Here is a 20,014-nt window from a genome sequence, read left to right as displayed (position 1 = left end):
CATCCAACAGTAATTTAAAGTCAAAAGATTAAATGTTAAAATTTCCTTTTTTTTTTTTTTTTTTTATATATATATTTTTTTAATTTTTAAAAAAGATATTTATTTTTTTATTTTTTTGTTAAATTTTGTTCAATTTTTTTAAAATTTTTAATTTTTGTATTTTTATTTTTTTAATTATTATTTTTTTTTATTATTGTACGTTCGACTGGTCCGGGGTCATAGTTTTTCATCATAAAATTGATTTTATGGACTCTACCAAAAATGATTCAAAATGTCATTTGGATCGGGCCTCATGTTGAATAACCACTTTTTAAACCCTCACAGTTACCAAAATTGTCATTTTTACAGAGTTTTGCTTACTCAGAAGCTTCACTTTTGACCAATTTCAGGCACAGAAATCACTTAAACACACTTATTCTAGTTGAAAAAGTAATAATTCACATCCAACAGTAATTTAAAGTAGAAAGATTGAATTTTAAAATTTCATATTTTTTTTATTTTTTTTATGTAATTATTTTTTTTTTAATTTATTTATTTATTTCATTTGTTTAAAAGTTTGTTCAATTTTTAAATTTTTTTAATTTTTTTAAATTTTTTTGTTTAATTATTGTACGTTCGACTGGTCCGGGGTCATCGTTTTTCATCATAAAATTGATTTTATGGACTCTACCAAAAATGATTCAAAATGTCATTTGGATCGGGCCTCATGTTGAATAACCACTTTTTAAAACCCTCACAGTTACCAAAATTGTCATTTTTACAGAATTTTGCTACTCAGAAGCTTCACTTTTGACCAATTTCAGGCACAGAAATCACTTTAAACACACTTGTTTTAGTTGAAAAAGTATTAATTCACATCCAACAGTAATTTAAAGTCAAAAGATTAAATGTTAAAATTTCATTTTTTTTTTTTTTTTAATATATATATATTTTTAATTTTTAAAAAAGATATTTATTTTTTTATTTTATTTTGTATTTTTTTATTTTTTGTTAAATTTTGTTCAATTTTTTTAACATTTTTAATTTTTGTATTTTTATTTTTTTTATTATTATTTTTTTTAATTATTGTACGCTCGACTGGTCCGGGGTCATAGTTTTTCATCATATAATTGATTTTATGGACTCTACCAAAAATGATTCAAAATGTCATTTGGATCGGGCCTCATGTTGAATAACCACTTTTTAAACCCTCACAGTTACCAAAATTGTCATTTTTACAGAGTTTTGCTTACTCAGAAGCTTCACTTTTGACCAATTTCAGGCACAGAAACCACTTTAAACACACTTATTTTAGTTGAAAAAGTAATAATTCACATCCAACAGTAATTTAAAGTCAAAAGATTGAATGTTAAAATTTCATCATTTTTTTTAAAATTTTAAAAAATATATTTTTTTATTGATTTCATTTTTGTAAAAAAAAAATTCAATTTTTTAAAAAAAAATTATTTATTTTTTTTACATTTTTTTTTAATTATTGTACGTTCGACTGGTCCGGGGTCATCGTTTTTCATCATAAAATTGATTTTATGGAATCTACCAAAAATGATTCAAAATGTCATTTGGATCGGGCCTCATGTTGAATAACCACTTTTTAAAACCCTCACAGTTACCAAAATTGTCATTTTTACAGAATTTTGCTTACTCAGAAGCTTCAATTTTGACCAATTTCAGGCACAGAAATCACTTTAAACACACTTATTTTAGTTGAAAAAGTAATAATTAACATCCAACAGTAATTTAAAGTCAAAAGATTGAATGTTAAAATTTCATCATTTTTTTTAAATTTAAAAAAATATATATATTTTTTATTGATTTCATTTTTGTAAAAAAAATTCAATTTTTTTTAAATTTTGTATTTTAATTTTTGTAATGTTTTTTTTTTTAATTATAGTACGTTCGACTGGTCCGGGGTCATCGTTTTTCATCATAAAATTGATTTTATAGAATCTACCAAAAATGATTCGAAATGTCATTTGGATCGGGCCTCATGTTGAATAACCACTTTTTAAACCCTCACAGTTACCAAAATTGCCATTTTTACAGTTTTGCTTACTCAAAAGCTTCACTTTTGACCAATTTCAGGCACAGAAATCACTTTAAACACACTTATTTTAGTTGAAAAAGTATTAATTCACATCCAACAGTAATTTAAAGTCAAAAGATTAAATGTTAAAATTTCATCATTTTTTATGTTTTATTTTTTATTTTTTAAATATATATTTTTTAATTTTTTTTAAAAAAGATATTTTTGTTTTTATTTAATTATTATAATTTTTTTTTTGTTAAATTTTGTTAAATTTTTAAAATTTTTAAAATTTTTGTATTTTTATTTTTTTAATTATTTTTAATTATTGTACGTTCGACTGGTCCGGGGTCATAGTTTTTCATCATAAAATTGATTTTATGGACTCTACCAAAAATGATTCAAAATGTCATTTGGATCGGGCCTCATGTTGAATAACCACTTTTTAAACCCTCACAGTTACCAAAATTGTCATTTTTACAGAGTTTTGCTTACTCAGAAGCTTCACTTTTGACCAATTTCAGGCACAGAAATCACTTTAAACACACTTATTTTAGTTGAAAAAGTATTAATTCACATCCAACAGTAATTTAAAGTCAAAAGATTAAATGTTAAAATTTCATTTTTTATTTTTTTTAATATATATATATTTTTAATTTTTAAAAAAGATATTTATTTTTTTATTTTATTTTTTATTTTTTTATTTTTTTGTTAAATTTTGTTCAATTTTTTTTAAATTTTTAATTTTTGTATTTTTATTTTTTTAATTATTTTTTTTTTTAATTATTGTACGCTCGACTGGTCCGGGGTCATAGTTTTTCATCATAAAATTGATTTTATGGACTCTACCAAAAATGATTCAAAATGTCATTTGGATCGGGCCTCATGTTGAATAACCACTTTTTAAACCGTCACAGTTACCAAAATTGTCATTTTTACAGAGTTTTGCTTACTCAGGCTTCACTTTTGACCAATTTCAGGCACAGAAACCACTTTAAACACACTTATTTTAGTTGAAAAAGTAATAATTCACATCCAACAGTAATTTAAAGTCAAAAGATTGAATTTTAAAATTTCATCATTTTTTTTTAATTTTAAAAAATACATATTTTTTATTGATTTCATTTTTGTAAAAGAAAAAATTCAATTTAAAAAAAAAAAATTATTTATTTTTTTACATTTTTTTTTAATTATTGTACGTTCGACTGGTCCGGGGTCATCGTTTTTCATCATAAAATTGATTTTATGGAATCTACCAAAAATGATTCAAAATGTCATTTGGATCGGGCCTCATGTTGAATAACCACTTTTTAAACCCTCACAGTTACCAAAATTTTCATTTTTACAGAGTTTTGCTTACTCAGAAGCTTCACGTTTGACCAATTTCAGGCACAGAAATCACTTTAAACACACTTATTTTAGTTGAAAAAGTAATAATTCACATCCAACAGTAATTTAAAGTCAAAAGATTGAATGTTAAAATGTCATCATTTTTTTTTAAATTTAAAAAAATATATATTTTTTCTTGATTTCATTTTTGTAAAAAAAATTCAACTTTTTTTTAATTTTGTATTTTAATTTTTGTAATGTTTTTTTTTTAATTATTGTATGTTCGACCGGTCCGGGGTCATCGTTTTTCATCATAAAACTGATTTTATGGAATCTACCAAAAATGATTCGAAATGTCATTTGGATCGGGCCTCATGTTGAATAACCACTTTTTAAACCCTCACAGTTACCAAAATTGCCATTTTTACAGTTTTGCTTACTCAAAAGCTTCACTTTTGACCAATTTCAGGCACAGAAATCACTTTAAACACACTTATTTTAGTTGAAAAAGTAATAATTCACATCCAACAGTAATTTAAAGTCGAAAGATTGAATGGTAACATTTCATCATTTTTATTTCAAAAAAATATTTTTATTTATTTATTTATTTATTTATTTCATTGTTTAAAATGTTGTTCAATTTTTTAATTTTTTTTAATTTTTTAATTTTTATTTATTTTATTTTTATTTTTTTATTATTGTACGTTCGACTGGTCCGGGGTCATCGTTTTTCATCATAAAATTGATTTTATGGCCTCTACCAAAAATGATTCAAAATGTCATTTGGATCGGGCCTCATGTTGAATAACCACTTTTTAAACCCTCACAGTTACCAAAATTGTCATTTTTACAGAGTTTTGCTTACTCAGAAGCTTCACTTTTGACCAATTTCAGGTACAGAAATCACTTTAAACACACTTATTTTAGTTGAAAAAGTAATAATTCACATCCAACAGTAATTAAAGTCAAAAGATTAAATGTTAAAATGTCATCATTTTTTTTAATTCTTTTTATTTATTTATTAATTTTTTAATTTATTTATTTATTTATTTTTTTTTAAAAAGTAATTACAAAAAAAATATTACATTTGTTTTTAAATGTTTATTTTTTTAATTATTTTTTTTTTATTTATTTTTTTTAATTTTTCCTATTTTTTATTTTAATTTGTTAATGTTTTTTTAATTTTTATTATTGTACGTTCGACTGGTTCAATTTTGACCAATTTCAGGCACAGAAATGACTTTAAACACACTTATTTTAGTTGAAAAAGTAATAATTCAAATCCAACATTCATTTAAAGTCAAAAGATTAAATGTAAAATTTCATCAATATTGACCACTTTTTTGAACGTTCGACTGGTCCGGGGTCATCGTTTTTCATCATAAAATTGATTTTTTTGGACTCTACCAAAAATGATTCAAAATGTCATTTGGATCGGGCCTCATGTTGAATAACCACTTTTTAAACCCTCACAGTTACCAAAATTGTCATTTTTACAGAGTTTTGCTTACTCAGAAGCTTCACTTTTGACCAATTTCAGGCACAGAAATCACTTTAAACACACTTATTTCAGTTGAAAAAGTATTAATTCACATCCAACAGTAATTTAAAGTCAAAAGATTAAATGTTAAAATTTCCTTTTTTTTTTTTTTTTTTTATATATATATTTTTTTAATTTTTAAAAAAGATATTTATTTATTTTTTTTTTGTTAAATTTTGTTCAATTTTTTTAACATTTTTAATTTTTGTATTTTTATTTTTTTAATTATTCTTTTTTTTAATTATTGTACGTTCGACTGGTCCGGGGTCATAGTTTTTCATCATAAAATTGATTTTATGGACTCTACCAAAAATGATTCAAAATGTCATTTGGATCGGGCCTCATGTTGAATAACCACTTTTTAAAACCCTCACAGTTACCAAAATTGTCATTTTTACAGAATTTTGCTTACTCAGAAGCTTCAATTTTGACCAATTTCAGGCACAGAAATCACTTTAAACACACTTATTTTAGTTGAAAAAGTATTAATTCACATCCAACAGTAATTTAAAGTCAAAAGATTAAATGTTAAAATTTCCTTTTTTTTTTTTTTTTTTTATATATATATTTTTTTAATTTTTAAAAAAGATATTTATTTTTTTATTTTTTTGTTAAATTTTGTTCAATTTTTTTAAAATTTTTAATTTTTGTATTTTTATTTTTTTAATTATTATTTTTTTTTATTATTGTACGTTCGACTGGTCCGGGGTCATAGTTTTTCATCATAAAATTGATTTTATGGACTCTACCAAAAATGATTCAAAATGTCATTTGGATCGGGCCTCATGTTGAATAACCACTTTTTAAACCCTCACAGTTACCAAAATTGTCATTTTTACAGAGTTTTGCTTACTCAGAAGCTTCACTTTTGACCAATTTCAGGCACAGAAATCACTTAAACACACTTATTCTAGTTGAAAAAGTAATAATTCACATCCAACAGTAATTTAAAGTAGAAAGATTGAATTTTAAAATTTCATATTTTTTTTATTTTTTTTATGTAATTATTTTTTTTTTAATTTATTTATTTATTTCATTTGTTTAAAAGTTTGTTCAATTTTTAAATTTTTTTAATTTTTTTAAATTTTTTTGTTTAATTATTGTACGTTCGACTGGTCCGGGGTCATCGTTTTTCATCATAAAATTGATTTTATGGACTCTACCAAAAATGATTCAAAATGTCATTTGGATCGGGCCTCATGTTGAATAACCACTTTTTAAAACCCTCACAGTTACCAAAATTGTCATTTTTACAGAATTTTGCTACTCAGAAGCTTCACTTTTGACCAATTTCAGGCACAGAAATCACTTTAAACACACTTGTTTTAGTTGAAAAAGTATTAATTCACATCCAACAGTAATTTAAAGTCAAAAGATTAAATGTTAAAATTGCATTTTTTTTTTTTTTTTTAATATATATATATTTTTAATTTTTAAAAAAGATATTTATTTTTTTATTTTATTTTGTATTTTTTTATTTTTTGTTAAATTTTGTTCAATTTTTTTAACATTTTTAATTTTTGTATTTTTATTTTTTTTATTATTATTTTTTTTAATTATTGTACGCTCGACTGGTCCGGGGTCATAGTTTTTCATCATATAATTGATTTTATGGACTCTACCAAAAATGATTCAAAATGTCATTTGGATCGGGCCTCATGTTGAATAACCACTTTTTAAACCCTCACAGTTACCAAAATTGTCATTTTTACAGAGTTTTGCTTACTCAGAAGCTTCACTTTTGACCAATTTCAGGCACAGAAACCACTTTAAACACACTTATTTTAGTTGAAAAAGTAATAATTCACATCCAACAGTAATTTAAAGTCAAAAGATTGAATGTTAAAATTTCATCATTTTTTTTAAAATTTTAAAAAATATATTTTTTTATTGATTTCATTTTTGTAAAAAAAAAATTCAATTTTTTTAAAAAAAATTATTTATTTTTTTTACATTTTTTTTTAATTATTGTACGTTCGACTGGTCCGGGGTCATCGTTTTTCATCATAAAATTGATTTTATGGAATCTACCAAAAATGATTCAAAATGTCATTTGGATCGGGCCTCATGTTGAATAACCACTTTTTAAAACCCTCACAGTTACCAAAATTGTCATTTTTACAGAATTTTGCTTACTCAGAAGCTTCAATTTTGACCAATTTCAGGCACAGAAATCACTTTAAACACACTTATTTTAGTTGAAAAAGTAATAATTAACATCCAACAGTAATTTAAAGTCAAAAGATTGAATGTTAAAATTTCATCATTTTTTTTAAATTTAAAAAAATATATATATTTTTTATTGATTTCATTTTTGTAAAAAAAATTCAATTTTTTTTAAATTTTGTATTTTAATTTTTGTAATGTTTTTTTTTTTAATTATAGTACGTTCGACTGGTCCGGGGTCATCGTTTTTCATCATAAAATTGATTTTATAGAATCTACCAAAAATGATTCGAAATGTCATTTGGATCGGGCCTCATGTTGAATAACCACTTTTTAAACCCTCACAGTTACCAAAATTGCCATTTTTACAGTTTTGCTTACTCAAAAGCTTCACTTTTGACCAATTTCAGGCACAGAAATCACTTTAAACACACTTATTTTAGTTGAAAAAGTAATAATTCACATCCAACAGTAATTTAAAGTCGAAAGATTGAATGGTAAAATGTCATCATTTTTGTTTTTTTTATTTCAAAAAAATATTTTTATTTATTTATTTATTTATTTATTTCATTGTTTAAAATGTTGTTCAATTTTTTAAATTTTTTTAAATTTTTTTATTTTTATTTTTAAATTTTTTTTTTTTCAATTATTGTACGTTCGACTGGTCCGGGGTCATCGTTTTTCATCATAAAATTGATTTTATGGACTCTACCAAAAATGATTCAAAATGTCATTTGGATCGGGCCTCATGTTGAATAACCACTTTTTAAACCCTCACAGTTACCAAAATTGTCATTTTTACAGAGTTTTGCTTACTCAGAAGCTTCACTTTTGACCAATTTCAGGCACAGAAATCACTTTAAACACACTTTTTCTAGTTGAAAAAGTAATAATTCACATCCAACAGTAATTTAAAGTCGAAAGATTGAATGTTAAAATTTCATCATTTTTTTTTTTTTTTAATTAAATTTTTTTTTTTATTTATTTATTTATTTCATTTGTTTAAAAGTTTGTTCAATTTTTAAATTTTTTTTTATTTTTTTATTTTTATTTTTTTAATTTATTTGTTTAATTATTGTACGTTCGACTGGTCCGGGGTCATCGCTTTTCATCATAAAATTGATTTTATGGACTCTACCAAAAATGATTCAAAATGTCATTTGGATCGGGCCTCATGTTGAATAACCACTTTTTAAAACCCTCACAGTTACCAAAATTGTCATTTTTACAGAATTTTGCTTACTCAGAAGCTTCACTTTTGACCAATTTCAGGCACAGAAATCACTTTAAACACACTTATTTTAGTTGAAAAAGTATTAATTCACATCCAACAGTAATTTAAAGTCAAAAGATTAAATGTTAAAATTTCCTTTTTTTTTTTTTTTTTTTATATATATATTTTTTTAATTTTTAAAAAAGATATTTATTTTTTTATTTTTTTGTTAAATTTTGTTCAATTTTTTTTAAATTTTTAATTTTTGTATTTTTATTTTTTTAATTATTATTTTTTTTAATTATTGTACGTTCGACTGGTCCGGGGTCATAGTTTTTCATCATAAAATTGATTTTATGGACTCTACCAAAAATGATTCAAAATGTCATTTGGATCGGGCCTCATGTTGAATAACCACTTTTTAAACCCTCACAGTTACCAAAATTGTCATTTTTACAGAGTTTTGCTTACTCAGAAGCTTCACTTTTGACCAATTTCAGGCACAGAAATCACTTTAAACACACTTATTTTAGTTGAAAAAGTAATAATTCACATCCAACAGTAATTTAAAGTCAAAAGATTAAATGTTAAAATTTGATAATTTTTTGATTTTTTTTTTTTTTATTTATATATGTTTTTTATTTTAATTTTTTTAATGTTTTTTTTTTTTTAATTTTAAATTATTTTTTTTTTTTATTTGTATTTTTAATATTGTACGTTCGACTGGTCCGGGGTCATCGTTTTTTATCATAAAATTGTTTTTATGGACTCTACCAAAAATGATTCAAAATGTCATTTGGATCGGGCCTCATGTTGAATAACCACTTTTTAAACCCTCACAGTTACCAAAATTGTCATTTTTACAGAGTTTTGCTTACTCAGAAGCTTCACTTTTGACCAATTTCAGGCACAGAAATCACTTTAAACACACTTATTTTAGTTGAAAAAGTAATAATTCACATCCAACAGTACTTTAAAGTCAAAAGATTAAATGTTAAAATTTGATAATTTTTTTAATTTTTTTTTTTTTTATTTATATATTTTTTTTATTTTAATTTTTTTAATGTTTTTTTTTTTTGTAATTTTAAATTATTATTTTTTATTTTTTTTATTTTTAATATTGTACGTTCGACTGGTCCGGGGTCATCGTTTTTTATCATAAAATTGTTTTTATGGACTCTACCAAAAATGATTCAAAATGTCATTTGGATCGGGCCTCATGTTGAATAACCACTTTTTAAACCCTCACAGTTACCAAAATTGTCATTTTTACTGAGTTTTGCTTACTCAGAAGCTTCACTTTTGACCAATTTCAGGCACAGAAATCACTTTAAACACACTTATTTTAGTTGAAAAAGTAATAATTCACATCCAACAGTAATTTAAAGTCAAAAGATGAAATGTTAAAATGTCATCATTTTTTAAATTTTTTTTAATTTATTTATTTTATTTTTTTTTATTTTAATTTTTATTTTTTAAAATTATTATTTATTTATTTTTAATTTTAATTTTTTTCCTTTTTTTTTTATTTTTTTTAATTTTTTAATTTTTATTATTGTACGTTCGACTGGTCCGGGGTCATCGTTTTTCATCATAAAATTGATTTTATGGACTCTACCAAAAATGATTCAAAATGTCATTTGGATCGGGCCTCATGTTGAATAACCACTTTTTAAACCCTCACAGTTACCAAAATTGTCATTTTTACAGAGTTTTGCTTACTCAGAAGCTTCACTTTTGACCAATTTCAGGCACAGAAATCACTTTAAACACACTTATTTTAGTTGAAAAAGTAATAATTCACATCCAACAGTAATTTAAAGTCAAAAGATTGAATGTTAAAATTTCATCATTTTTTTTAAAAATTTAAAAAAATATATATTTTTTATTGATTTCATTTTTGTAAAAAAAAATCAATTTTTTAAAAATTATTATATATATATATATATTTTTTTTTTAATTATTGTACATTCGACTGGTCCGGGGTCATCGTTTTTTATCATAAAATTGATTTTATGGACTCTACCAAAAATGATTCAAAATGTCATTTGGATCGGGCCTCATGTTGAATAACCACTTTTTAAACCCTCACAGTTACCAAAATTGTCATTTTTACAGTTTTGCTTATTTGGAAGCTTCACTTTTGACCAATTTCAGGCACAGAAATCACTTTAAACACACTTATTTTAGTTGAAAAAGTAATACTTCACATCCAACAGTAATTTAAAGTCAAAAGATTAAATGTTAAAATGTCATCATTTTTTTAATTTTTTTAAATGTATTTATTTATTTTTTAATTTATGTTTATTTTTATTTTTTTTAATTATAATTTTTTTTTAATATATATATATATTTTTTTTTTAAACATTTTTATTTTTATTTTTTAAATTTTTTTTATTTTTATTATTGTACGTTCGACTGGTCCGGGGTCATCGTTTTTCATCATAAAACTGATTTTATGGACTCTACCAAAAATGATTCAAAATGTCATTTGGATCGGGCCTCATGTTGAATAACCACTTTTTAAACCCTCACAGTTACCAAAATTGTCATTTTTACAGAGTTTTGCTTACTCAAAAGCTTCAGCTTCACTTTTGACCAATTTCAGTCACAGAAATCACTTTAAACACACTTTTTAGTTGAAAAAGTAATAATTCACATCCAACAGTAATTTAAAGTCAAAAGATTAAATGTTAAAATTTCATCATTTTTTTTTTTTAATTTAAAAAAAATATATATTTTATTTATTTATTTATTTATTTATTTCATTTTTGTTAAATTTTGTTCAATTTTTTTAACATTTTTGTTTTTTTATTTTTATTTTTTTAATTATTTTTTTTAATTATTGTACGTTCGACTGGTCCGGGGTCATCGTTTTTCATTATAAAATTGATTTTTGGACTCTACCAAAAATGATTCAATATGTCATTTGGATTGGGCCTCATGTTGAAAACCACTTTTTACACCCTCACAGTTACCAAAATTGTCATTTTTACAGTTTTGCTTACTCGGAAGCTTCACTTTTGACCAATTTCAGGCACAGAAATCACTTTAAACACACTTATTTTAGTTGAAAAAGTATTAATTCACATCCAACAGTAATTTAAATTCAAAAGATTAAATGTTAAAATTTCATTATTTTTTTTTTATTTATATATATATTTTTTTTAAATATATATTTTTGTATTCATTTATTTTTTTTTTTATTTTGTTCAATTTTTTTTTAATTTTTTATTTTTTTATTTTATTTTATTTATTATATTTTTTTTAAATATTGTACGTTCGACTGGTCCGGGGTCATTGTTTTTCATCATAAAATGGATTTTATGGAATCTACCAAAAATGATTCAAAATATCATTTGGATCGGGCCTCATGTTGAATAACCACTTTTTAAACCCTCACAGTTACCAAAATATTCATTTTTACAGAGTTTTGCTTACTCAAAAGCTTCACTTTTGACCAATTTCAGGCACAGAAATCACTTTAAACACACTTATTTTAGTTGAAAAAGTATTAATTCACATCCAACAGTAATTTAAAGTCAAAAGATTAAATGTTAAAATTTCATCATTTTTTATTTTTTATTTTTTATTTTTTAAATATATATTTTTTAATTTTTTTTAAAAAAGATATTTTTGTTTTTATTTAATTATTATAATTTTTTTTTTGTTAAATTTTGTTAAATTTTTAAAATTTTTAAAATTTTTGTATTTTTATTTTTTTAATTATTTTTAATTATTGTACGTTCGACTGGTCCGGGGTCATAGTTTTTCATCATAAAATTGATTTTATGGACTCTACCAAAAATGATTCAAAATGTCATTTGGATCGGGCCTCATGTTGAATAACCACTTTTTAAACCCTCACAGTTACCAAAATTGTCATTTTTACAGAGTTTTGCTTACTCAGAAGCTTCACTTTTGACCAATTTCAGGCACAGAAATCACTTTAAACACACTTATTTTAGTTGAAAAAGTATTAATTCACATCCAACAGTAATTTAAAGTCAAAAGATTAAATGTTAAAATTTCATTTTTTATTTTTTTTAATATATATATATTTTTAATTTTTAAAAAAGATATTTATTTTTTTATTTTATTTTTTATTTTTTTATTTTTTTGTTAAATTTTGTTCAATTTTTTTTAAATTTTTAATTTTTGTATTTTTATTTTTTTAATTATTTTTTTTTTTAATTATTGTACGCTCGACTGGTCCGGGGTCATAGTTTTTCATCATAAAATTGATTTTATGGACTCTACCAAAAATGATTCAAAATGTCATTTGGATCGGGCCTCATGTTGAATAACCACTTTTTAAACCGTCACAGTTACCAAAATTGTCATTTTTACAGAGTTTTGCTTACTCAGGCTTCACTTTTGACCAATTTCAGGCACAGAAACCACTTTAAACACACTTATTTTAGTTGAAAAAGTAATAATTCACATCCAACAGTAATTTAAAGTCAAAAGATTGAATTTTAAAATTTCATCATTTTTTTTTAATTTTAAAAAATACATATTTTTTATTGATTTCATTTTTGTAAAAGAAAAAATTCAATTTAAAAAAAAAAATTATTTATTTTTTTACATTTTTTTTTAATTATTGTACGTTCGACTGGTCCGGGGTCATCGTTTTTCATCATAAAATTGATTTTATGGAATCTACCAAAAATGATTCAAAATGTCATTTGGATCGGGCCTCATGTTGAATAACCACTTTTTAAACCCTCACAGTTACCAAAATTTTCATTTTTACAGAGTTTTGCTTACTCAGAAGCTTCACGTTTGACCAATTTCAGGCACAGAAATCACTTTAAACACACTTATTTTAGTTGAAAAAGTAATAATTCACATCCAACAGTAATTTAAAGTCAAAAGATTGAATGTTAAAATGTCATCATTTTTTTTTAAATTTAAAAAAATATATATATTTTTTCTTGATTTCATTTTTGTAAAAAAAATTCAACTTTTTTTTAATTTTGTATTTTAATTTTTGTAATGTTTTTTTTTTAATTATTGTATGTTCGACCGGTCCGGGGTCATCGTTTTTCATCATAAAACTGATTTTATGGAATCTACCAAAAATGATTCGAAATGTCATTTGGATCGGGCCTCATGTTGAATAACCACTTTTTAAACCCTCACAGTTACCAAAATTGCCATTTTTACAGTTTTGCTTACTCAAAAGCTTCACTTTTGACCAATTTCAGGCACAGAAATCACTTTAAACACACTTATTTTAGTTGAAAAAGTAATAATTCACATCCAACAGTAATTTAAAGTCGAAAGATTGAATGGTAACATTTCATCATTTTTATTTCAAAAAAATATTTTTATTTATTTATTTATTTATTTATTTCATTGTTTAAAATGTTGTTCAATTTTTTAATTTTTTTTAATTTTTTAATTTTTATTTATTTTATTTTTATTTTTTTATTATTGTACGTTCGACTGGTCCGGGGTCATCGTTTTTCATCATAAAATTGATTTTATGGCCTCTACCAAAAATGATTCAAAATGTCATTTGGATCGGGCCTCATGTTGAATAACCACTTTTTAAACCCTCACAGTTACCAAAATTGTCATTTTTACAGAGTTTTGCTTACTCAGAAGCTTCACTTTTGACCAATTTCAGGTACAGAAATCACTTTAAACACACTTATTTTAGTTGAAAAAGTAATAATTCACATCCAACAGTAATTAAAGTCAAAAGATTAAATGTTAAAATGTCATCATTTTTTTTAATTCTTTTTATTTATTTATTAATTTTTTAATTTATTTATTTATTTATTTTTTTTTTAAAAAGTAATTACAAAAAAAATATTACATTTGTTTTTAAATGTTTATTTTTTTAATTATTTTTTTTTTATTTATTTTTTTTAATTTTTCCTATTTTTTATTTTAATTTGTTAATGTTTTTTTAATTTTTATTATTGTACGTTCGACTGGTTCAATTTTGACCAATTTCAGGCACAGAAATGACTTTAAACACACTTATTTTAGTTGAAAAAGTAATAATTCAAATCCAACATTCATTTAAAGTCAAAAGATTAAATGTAAAATTTCATCAATATTGACCACTTTTTTGAACGTTCGACTGGTCCGGGGTCATCGTTTTTCATCATAAAATTGATTTTTTTGGACTCTACCAAAAATGATTCAAAATGTCATTTGGATCGGGCCTCATGTTGAATAACCACTTTTTAAACCCTCACAGTTACCAAAATTGTCATTTTTACAGAGCTTTGCTTACTCAGAAGCTTCACTTTTGACCAATTTCAGGCACAGAAATCACTTTAAACACACTTATTTTAGTTGAAAAAGTAATAATTCACATCCAACAGTAATTTAAAGTCAAAAGATTAAATGTTAAAATTTCATCATTTTTTTAATTTTTTTAATTTATTTAATTTTTTTTTTTTAAATTTAATTTTTTTTTTTTTTTTTTTTTTTAAATTTTTATTATTGTACGTTCCACTGGTCCGGGGTCATCGTTTTTCATCATAAAATTGATTTTATGGACTCTACCAAAAATGATTCAAAATGTCATTTGGATCGGTCCTCATGTTGAATAACCACTTTTTAAACCCTCACAGTGACCAAAATTGCCATTTTTGCAGTTTTGCTTACTCAGAAGCTTCACTTTTGACCAATTTCAGGCAAAGAAATCACTTTAAACACACTTATTTTGGTTGAAAAAGTAATATTTCACATCCAACAGTAATTTAAAGTCAAATAATTAAATGTTAAAATTTCATCATTTTTTAATTTTTTTATTTCTTTTTTTATTTCTTTTTATTTTTGTAAAAAAAAAATAATTATTATTTATTTATTTATTTATTTATTTTTTTTAATTTTTAATTTTTTTAATTTTTAATTTTTTAATTTTTTTTTAATTTTTATTATTGTACGTTCGACTGGTCCGGGGTCATCGTTTTTCATCATAAAATTGATTTTATGGACTCTACCAAAAATGATTCAAAATGTCATTTGGATCGGTCCTCATGTTGAATAACCACTTTTTAAACCCTCACAGTGACCAAAATTGCCATTTTTGCAGAGTTTTGCTTATTCAGAAGCATCAATTTTGACGAATTTCAGGCACAGAAATGACTTTAAACACACTTATTTTAGTTGAAAAAGTAATAATTCACATCCAACAGTAATTTAAAGTCAAAAGATTAAATGTTAAAATTTCATCATTTTTTTAATTTATTTATTTATTTATTTTTTTTTTTTTAAATTTTAATTTTTTTTTTTTTATTTTATTTTTTATTTTTATTATTGTACGTTCCACTGGTCCGGGGTCATCGTTTTTCATCATAAAATTGATTTTATGGACTCTACCAAAAATGATTCAAAATGTCATTTGGATCGGTCCTCATGTTGAATAACCACTTTTTAAACCCTCACAGTGACCAAAATTGCCATTTTTGCAGAGTTTTGCTTACTCAGAAGCTTCACTTTTGACCAATTTCAGGCAAAGAAATCACTTTAAACACACTTATTTTGGTTGAAAAAGTAATATTTCACATCCAACAGTAATTTAAAGTCAAATAATTAAATGTTAAAATTTCATCATTTTTTAATTTTTTTATTTATTTTTTTATTTATTTTTATTTTTGTTAAAAAAAAATAATTATTATTATTTTTTTTTTATTTTTTTTATTTTTTTTTTAATTTTTAAATGTTTTTATTTAAATTTTTTTTTTTTTTTTTATTATTGTACGTTCGACTGGTCCGGGGTCATCGTTTTTCATCATAAAATTGATTTTATGGACTCTACCAAAAATGATTCAAAATGTCATTTGGATCGGGCCTCATGTTGAATAACCACTTTTTAAACCCTCACAGTTACCAAAATTGTCATTTTTACAGAGTTTTGCTTACTCAGAAGCTTCACTTTTGACCAATTTCAGGCACAGAAATCACTTAAACACACTTATTCTAGTTGAAAAAGTAATAATTCACATCCAACAGTAATTTAAAGTAGAAAGATTGAATTTTAAAATTTCATATTTTTTTTATTTTTTTTATGTAATTATTTTTTTTTTAATTTATTTATTTATTTCATTTGTTTAAAAGTTTGTTCAATTTTTAAATTTTTTTAATTTTTTTAAATTTTTTTGTTTAATTATTGTACGTTCGACTGGTCCGGGGTCATCGTTTTTCATCATAAAATTGATTTTATGGACTCTACCAAAAATGATTCAAAATGTCATTTGGATCGGGCCTCATGTTGAATAACCACTTTTTAAAACCCTCACAGTTACCAAAATTGTCATTTTTACAGAATTTTGCTACTCAGAAGCTTCACTTTTGACCAATTTCAGGCACAGAAATCACTTTAAACACACTTGTTTTAGTTGAAAAAGTATTAATTCACATCCAACAGTAATTTAAAGTCAAAAGATTAAATGTTAAAATTTCATTTTTTTTTATTTTTTTAATATATATATATTTTTAATTTTTAAAAAAGATATTTATTTTTTTATTTTATTTTGTATTTTTTTATTTTTTGTTAAATTTTGTTCAATTTTTTTAACATTTTTAATTTTTGTATTTTTATTTTTTTTATTATTATTTTTTTTAATTATTGTACGCTCGACTGGTCCGGGGTCATAGTTTTTCATCATATAATTGATTTTATGGACTCTACCAAAAATGATTCAAAATGTCATTTGGATCGGGCCTCATGTTGAATAACCACTTTTTAAACCCTCACAGTTACCAAAATTGTCATTTTTACAGAGTTTTGCTTACTCAGAAGCTTCACTTTTGACCAATTTCAGGCACAGAAACCACTTTAAACACACTTATTTTAGTTGAAAAAGTAATAATTCACATCCAACAGTAATTTAAAGTCAAAAGATTGAATGTTAAAATTTCATCATTTTTTTTAAAATTTTAAAAAATAAATTTTTTTATTGATTTCATTTTTGTAAAAAAAAAATTCAATTTTTTAAAAAAAAATTATTTATTTTTTTTACATTTTTTTTTAATTATTGTACGTTCGACTGGTCCGGGGTCATCGTTTTTCATCATAAAATTGATTTTATGGAATCTACCAAAAATGATTCAAAATGTCATTTGGATCGGGCCTCATGTTGAATAACCACTTTTTAAAACCCTCACAGTTACCAAAATTGTCATTTTTACAGAATTTTGCTTACTCAGAAGCTTCAATTTTGACCAATTTCAGGCACAGAAATCACTTTAAACACACTTATTTTAGTTGAAAAAGTAATAATTAACATCCAACAGTAATTTAAAGTCAAAAGATTGAATGTTAAAATTTCATCATTTTTTTTAAATTTAAAAAAATATATATATTTTTTATTGATTTCATTTTTGTAAAAAAAATTCAATTTTTTTTAAATTTTGTATTTTAATTTTTGTAATGTTTTTTTTTTTAATTATAGTACGTTCGACTGGTCCGGGGTCATCGTTTTTCATCATAAAATAGATTTTATAGAATCTACCAAAAATGATTCGAAATGTCATTTGGATCGGGCCTCATGTTGAATAACCACTTTTTAAACCCTCACAGTTACCAAAATTGCCATTTTTACAGTTTTGCTTACTCAAAAGCTTCACTTTTGACCAATTTCAGGCACAGAAATCACTTTAAACACACTTATTTTAGTTGAAAAAGTAATAATTCACATCCAACAGTAATTTAAAGTCGAAAGATTGAATGGTAAAATGTCATCATTTTTGTTTTTTTTATTTCAAAAAAATATTTTTATTTATTTATTTATTTATTTATTTCATTGTTTAAAATGTTGTTCAATTTTTTAAATTTTTGTAAATTTTTTTATTTTTATTTTTAAATTTTTTTTTTTTCAATTATTGTACGTTCGACTGGTCCGGGGTCATCGTTTTTCATCATAAAATTGATTTTATGGACTCTACCAAAAATGATTCAAAATGTCATTTGGATCGGGCCTCATGTTGAATAACCACTTTTTAAACCCTCACAGTTACCAAAATTGTCATTTTTACAGAGTTTTGCTTACTCAGAAGCTTCACTTTTGACCAATTTCAGGCACAGAAATCACTTTAAACACACTTTTTCTAGTTGAAAAAGTAATAATTCACATCCAACAGTAATTTAAAGTCGAAAGATTGAATGTTAAAATTTCATCATTTTTTTTTTTTTTTAATTAAATTTTTTTTTTATTTATTTATTTATTTCATTTGTTTAAAAGTTTGTTCAATTTTTAATTTTTTTTTTATTTTTTTATTTTTATTTTTTTAATTTATTTGTTTAATTATTGTACGTTCGACTGGTCCGGGGTCATCGCTTTTCATCATAAAATTGATTTTATGGACTCTACCAAAAATGATTCAAAATGTCATTTGGATCGGGCCTCATGTTGAATAACCACTTTTTAAAACCCTCACAGTTACCAAAATTGTCATTTTTACAGAATTTTGCTTACTCAGAAGCTTCACTTTTGACCAATTTCAGGCACAGAAATCACTTTAAACACACTTATTTTAGTTGAAAAAGTATTAATTCACATCCAACAGTAATTTAAAGTCAAAAGATTAAATGTTAAAATTTCCTTTTTTTTTTTTTTTTTTATATATATATTTTTTTAATTTTTAAAAAAGATATTTATTTTTTTATTTTTTTGTTAAATTTTGTTCAATTTTTTTTAAATTTTTAATTTTTGTATTTTTATTTTTTTAATTATTATTTTTTTTAATTATTGTACGTTCGACTGGTCCGGGGTCATAGTTTTTCATCATAAAATTGATTTTATGGACTCTACCAAAAATGATTCAAAATGTCATTTGGATCGGGCCTCATGTTGAATAACCACTTTTTAAACCCTCACAGTTACCAAAATTGTCATTTTTACAGAGTTTTGCTTACTCAGAAGCTTCACTTTTGACCAATTTCAGGCACAGAAATCACTTTAAACACACTTATTTTAGTTGAAAAAGTAATAATTCACATCCAACAGTACTTTAAAGTCAAAAGATTAAATGTTAAAATTTGATAATTTTTTTATTTATTTTTTTATTTATTTTTTTATTTATTTTTATTTTTGTAAAAAAAAAATAATTATTATTATTTTTTTTTTTTTTAATTTTATTTTTAATTTTTAAATGTTTTTATTTAAATTTTTTTTTTATTTTTATTATTGTACGTTCGACTGGTCCGGGGTCATCGTTTTTCATCATAAAATTGATTTTATGGACTCTACCAAAAATGATTCAAAATGTCATTTGGATCGGGCCTCATGTTAAATAACCACTTTTTAAACACTCACAGTTACCAAAATTCTCATTTTTACAGAGTTTTGCTTACTCAGAAGCTTCACTTTTGACCAATTTCAGGCACAGAAATCACTTTAAACACACTTATTTTTTAAATTTTTTTATTTATTTATTTTTTAATTTTTTTATTTATTTATTTTTTAAATATATATATTATCTTTTTCTTTTTTTTTCTTTTTTATTATTGTACGTTCGACTGGTCCGGGTTCATCGTTTTTCATCATAAAATTGATTTTATGGACTCTACCAAAAATGATTCAAAATGTCATTTGGATCGGGACTCATGTTGAATAACCACTTTTTAAACCCTCACAGTAACCAAAATTGTCATTTTTACAGAGCTTTGCTTACTCAGAAGCTTCACTTTTGACCAATTTCAGGCACAGAAATCACTTTAAACACACTTATTTTAGTTGAAAAAGTAATAATTCACATCCAACAGTAATTTAAA

The sequence above is a fragment of the Lissotriton helveticus genome, chromosome 5_1, assembly GCF_964261635.1.
Source record: "Lissotriton helveticus chromosome 5_1, aLisHel1.1, whole genome shotgun sequence".
Lineage (NCBI taxonomy): Eukaryota > Metazoa > Chordata > Amphibia > Caudata > Salamandridae > Lissotriton > Lissotriton helveticus.
This window is presented reverse-complemented; position numbering follows the sequence as displayed.